We start from the raw sequence: 6,000 nt of genomic DNA on the forward strand, positions 1-6,000 counted from the left end.
TAGAGTCTGTAGACCCTTATTCTAGAAACAGGAATGATGGTTATGGTGCCCAAAGAAAATCTTCAGCCAAGTTAAAGTATGTAACATAAGGCCTCACTAGTTACTGGTGGCAACCATAGCATAAAGACCCGGAAAGTTAGGTGAATTGAACATTTAGGAAATTGGGCACCGCCATGGGTACGGCAGCCTATCCTCACACCTATTTTGCTATAGTAAGCGTGAGGTCAGTAATAAGTATCGTGTGACATTATATATAGAAGTTTTATATCCTTGCTCAGGAGATACAGTGAGGTCCAGCTATGATAGACCATGACCACAAACAACAAAAGATCGGTCATTGGTTAGGATCTCACTTTAGGTGACATCCTCATCATAAAAGGAGATCTATGTGGTAGTATTATGCATGCTCTATAGGCTGTGTTATGTGGACACTATATGGTAGTGGACACGACACCGAATGGCAGAATATGGAAGGGCTCTGAGGGTATTTTGTGCATTCTGTATGGAGCTATAATTTAGGCACCTCATGGCGGTATCATTTTATATAGAGAAATTTTTAGATGACAAAATACACTGTTTAAAATAAAGAACATGGATGCCTCTTTTCTATACTGTAACATTGTTACCATAGAGCTGATGGCATTTGGACCTCTTCAGGAACCTGTGGCCGGGTATGACTGCAACCCCTGAACCCCTTAAAGCCACATACTATGGAATGATAACACTTAAGGGTTTTCCCACTAGCCAATTAAAAACACCCCCTTGTCTTGACCCCTCTATTGTGCGTCTATTAGACATGCCCGCCTTGCCAGGGGTTTGCGGGTACATTGTCCTCTGCACGATGGCCGTTTCCTATTCAAAAGAATAAATGAAGCCTGATCACAGTTTGCTCGCTGTGTGATTGACCTGTGACCCAGATTCCGCAGCCGAAATCCAGTTCGGATTGATGAGAACTATTATCATTCTAAGGCTTAGACTAGAATATGCATTGGTGTGCAAAAACTTTTGCAACAATGTATTTAATAGTAGCGAATGAGCCAAACTCTTCACGCCTGCAATGATGGGTGTAAGCCGTCAATCATAGATAGGGGCCCTTATTTTAATATTTGCCATGGGGCCCTTCCCATGTATATCTCTGCTCGAGAGCGTATAACTAATGGTGACTACATTTTGTTCTCCCATCATGCCCCAGGACAGAGAAAAGCTCTTTATATCCTCTTTCCAGTAGGAGGAGCCTTTTCTCCTGTGCTCATTGTCGCCCCCTGCTGTGTGATGCATGTAGGTGCGGCCACCATAGCTATACCATGAGCAAACAGTTTTTGTCTAGTACTTTCTGTAAGCTGGAGTGGGGGAAGGGAAGTGACAACTGACCTGTGCACATTTGTGGCTTAGGAAAACTGGTTGTCACTTTTCTTTTTTTTTTTTTTCTTCTTCAGAAAAACCTAAATTGAATTCCTCATAAAAATAATAATAATAGGAATCTGAATGGGAGGAATGTCACGCTCGATTGTAATGACTACTTATGAGTCAGTGCTTTTTAAAGGGATAGTCTCCTTTGATGTGGTTCTCTCCGTGTCCTTGTTATACCCCCCTCTATCCATTATTGTATTTCCTATTTGCACATATTGTGTGTTTTGCACGGATTTAGTTTGTAGGTAGTTAACCCCTATATATACTACTTTTCAGCGATGGTAGTTTTATGGACCTTTTTCCTGTTTTATACCTTTTTAAAAAAAATAAAATAGGTACAAAAAGTGTTTAAATTTATAGTTCTTTATTCTTTAAATTTGCGATTTATTTATTTTTGAACTAAAAGAAAGGATGGGTTTCCTATTTAGTTTTAGTCATTTTGATATATAATACGTATAATCTTGGATGAATGGAGCGGCGATGGCGACAGTTGGTATTGGTGTGGACTTCAATCTTCGTTCTGTGACAACCAGTCTGACAACCATGCACCCAACCTGCCTCCTACCAGATTCCCTCAAGGTACATTTAAAATGAGACGGGATTAAAGCCCTCATCTACGTGACAGACATGTACGTCGCTTGGTCACTATTGGGTTATAATTGCTATGCTGGAGGTGATGAGGGATATGGAGCTATGTGGCCCCCGCGAGAGTACCACCCATGAGGGGCTTTTAGATACACCAGCTGAGGGGTGGGCAGTCTGCGGAAATTATTCTGAAAGTCTTGCAGGTATGATACCGGTCAAGCAAATAGCAGTGAAGTAGCGAGCGTAATACGTTTTTTTTTATTTTGGGAGTTTGTTGCTTTGGGACAGAATTTAAAGGGGTTATCTCAGACAATGGGGGTACATCGCTAGGATATGCCCCCGTTGTCTTATAGGTGAGAACGGGGGGCTATATAGAGAACGGAGCCCTGAAAGTTATGGAGGGGGCACTGTGCATGCGCCGCCACCTTCAATTCATTTCTATTGGGCCACCGAAAATAGCTGAGCTCGGCTATTTCCGTAGGGCCCATAGAAGTGAATGGGAGCGGTGGCCGGTCATGCTCTTCTATGGGAAGAGCGCTTGGTGGCGGCCGGACCAGACTCCTCCAGTCACCACTCTGCGGGGCTCCGTTCTCGATATAGGTGCGGGTCCCACCTATAAGACATTGGGGTCATATCCTAGCGATCTGCCCCCATTGTCCACGATGAGACAACCCCCTTTAATATGGTCATGCAGAATGGCAATTTAGTTTTTCACAAAATAGAATTTTGTGACTTGGAATAAAGCTTTTTGGTAAATAACAGAATGTTGTTTCACAGAATAGAATTTTGTGATACAGAACAAAAAAAAATTGTTTCACGGAATAGACTTTTGTGACACACAACACACTTTTCTGACACGAAACAGACTTTTGTGACACAAAATAGAATTTTCCAAAAGGAATAACAGGGTTTTGTGACGCAGAATACAATTTTTTTGGTACAGTCTACCTTTTTGGTGACAGAATCCAGAATCTGACTCCATTCATTGATTTTTTTACTGACAATTTCTTTTTTTTTCACAGGTATACTGTCCACAATCCACGCCCAGTATGGGGAAGGCTGGATCCTATGTGTCGTATACACTGCATTATATAATAACGTAACTGGCGCAGGCCCAATGGGGCGGTTGTTGTTCCCGTCAAACATGGCGCAGGTGGGGAAAATAGAAACCTTACTCAGAAATGAGCTGCAATTCTTAACGTGAACAAAACCTGATGATTCCTACAATGAGCTATAACAAGGACAAAGGCATTACAGTGACGGTGTCAGTACGAGGGGTCGCTAGGTCGCGCCATGGGGGACAGCACATCCGCTTGCCAGGCGTCAATCTCTCAGCATTATAGCGGCCAAAGCTCAATTTTTCTCCATCACCTAAAGCAGAATGATAAATGCTGTCCACCTGCAGCCACCACTAGGGGGAGCTCACTGCATACATTGAACTCATTCCTAAATCCGTATGCAGTGGGCTCCCTCTAGTGGCGGCTGCCTTTAGACTGAATGTTATCATGGATCTCTATGTCCATGCAGGGGATTTGGAGCTCTGTATCACCTGTATAACCTTCGAACGCCATGGCGCTATACTGAAAAATCAATCTGCATACAATTTTGAATCTAAAATGACAAAGCGGTGATTCAGATTTTTAAAGCTGTGTGAATGGAACATGTTTTGTCCAGGATAAACATACATGTGAAAACAGGCAGGTGTTGCCAAGCTCAGCCACATGTCCCGGCAGGCCTGGCACACACATACCCGTCGGATCTCCCACAATTCAGTGTAACACGCAAGACCGGACCGGAGAGAGGAATTATTACAATTCTCTGCAAATATGCACTTTGTTCTTGTAGGAAATGAATGGGAAACTTCACACCAATGGGAGCGTCCATATAGGCATGTCTACAATGGGCCGCCCGTTCCGTTCCGCAAATTGCGGAAGGCACGCGGACGGCTTTCGTTTTTTTTTGCGGATCAGCGGTTTGCGGTCCGTAAAAAGCAGCACGGTCGTGTGCATGAAGCCTTACACAGATTATTACCTCTAATGATCTATTATACGGATGTAGCAGAATTGAGTTTGTCAGTAGGCCTGGTTACATAAAACTGCGGGTATTAGGCTAGGGCTACACGGCGACAATAAGTCGCGCGACACATAGGGCACAACTACACTGCAACACGTGTCTCGCGACATTGATGTCGCACCAATGTCGCGCGACAATTTTTATAATCATAATCTAGGGTGTCGCACCTCGACATGCGACATGCTGCGACTGCAATGCGACAGTCGCAGAAAAATCCATTTCAAATGGATTTTTTGCGACTGTCGTGTCGCAGTCGCAGTGAGACACCATAGACTATCATTATAAAAATTGTGACACAGGCGTACTACAAATGAGTATGTCATTAGGCCCAGCTGGAGATGTTTTATCTGTGGTCTTACATAGGACTGCAGGTAAATCAACTGTATTATCTTTAGTCATAAATATACTGCAAAACACAAAAAAAATGCTGCCCTCAAATAGCCTATCCCACAGATATGATATACAGATGTAGCAGGGCTGCGTTTGTAGGTAGGCCCAGCCCAAGATGGGTTGTTTGTGGTTTTACATAGGACTGCTAGTAAACCAAATGCATTATTTTGACTCGTAAGGATATTACAAAACACAGAAATGCTGTGCTTATACAGCCAAACCCACAGATCTGCTATACAGATGTAGCAAAGCTGAGTTTGTCAGAAGGCACAGCTCAAGACGGGTTATTATCTGTGGTTTTGCATAGGACTGCTGGTAAACCAAATGCCTTATTTTGACTTATAAGGATATCACAAAACACAAAAAGTGCTGTCCTTACACAGACAATCACGATGTAGCAGTGCTGAGTTTGTCAGCAAGCACAGCCTAAGATGGGTTATCTGTGGTTTTACATAGGACTGCAGTTAAACTGACATCTTTATCGTGACTCATAAGAATACCACAAAACACACCAAAAAAAAATAATATTGCTGTCCTTATACAGCCAAACCAACAGATCTGTCATAGAGATGTAGCAGGGCTGAGTTTGCCCCTAGGCACAGCTGCAGATGTTTTATCCATAGTTTTACATAGGACTGCAGGTAAACCGACTGCATTATCTTGCCGGCAAGAACTACCACAAAGCACAGACCATGCAACCCCAAAGAGCTAAATGACAAATTCAGCTCTGCTACGTCTGTACCAGGCGACGTTTCAGTGGCAGGTGGCGGTGACAATGACCTGTTCCCTGGGCGTCTATCATCCGGGACAAAGTCTTGAAGGAGCCAGAAATGAGGAAGTTTGAGTCTCACCTGCTGCCTGGGGAGCTGGGGCCGGAATAAGACGTCTCCTCTCAGTCTTGAGGATTATCTTCTTGCTGATGTATTTTTTTCATGGCTGTGGGGTGTTTCCTGCGCGCTGCTCCGCTGCCAAGTAGTGAAGTGGGCGAGACCTGTCAGGGTGTTTGCCTGCGGTTATTATTACCTGCTTCCTACCTGATTCCCTCGCAGTGATTACCGTGCGCCCACACCCCTTGCTTTTCCCTCTGCAGGGATTGCAGCGGGCACTGGGAGGGAGCAGATGGGTTTGCAGCTGCTTTGGCAGGGTGTAGAGTCAAACACGGGTGTATGGTTTCGGCTTTTGTAAGTTCTAACCTTTGATATTGCGGCCATTGTCCCGAGGCTCATATTTCACCCACATGTGACATGAATGCGCAGGGTTGTCAGGACGGATTACCGGAGAATATTCCGCACTGTACTAATTGTGAGAGATTATTTCTGGGAGAACTACATGTATACTCCATCCCTTTAAATATGTGGCACGCCCCATTTACTGCTGCCCCATAATGGTGACAGCCACCGAGCCCCCATAATAGTGACATCTATAGAGCCCCCATAACAGTGACATCTATAGAGCCCCCATAACAGTGACATCTATAGAGCCCCCATAATAGTGACATCTATAGAGCCCCCATAATAGTGACATCTATAGAGCCCCCATAAC

At 44.1% G+C, this 6,000-nt stretch overlaps 1 protein-coding gene across 1 annotated transcript in view; it reads right to left on the bottom strand.

The window, feature by feature from the left end:
- Positions 1-5,516, bottom strand: part of LOC120978736 (laminin subunit beta-2-like) — a 63,286-nt gene extending 57,770 nt beyond the window's left edge. The window contains exon 1 of the mRNA XM_040407048.1: positions 5,310-5,516. The gene's annotated coding sequence lies outside the window, so the exon portion shown is untranslated. The remainder of the gene's footprint in view (positions 1-5,309) is intronic.
- Between the last annotated feature and the right edge of the window lie 484 nt (positions 5,517-6,000).

The sequence above is a fragment of the Bufo bufo genome, chromosome 9, assembly GCF_905171765.1.
Source record: "Bufo bufo chromosome 9, aBufBuf1.1, whole genome shotgun sequence".
NCBI lineage: Eukaryota > Metazoa > Chordata > Amphibia > Anura > Bufonidae > Bufo > Bufo bufo.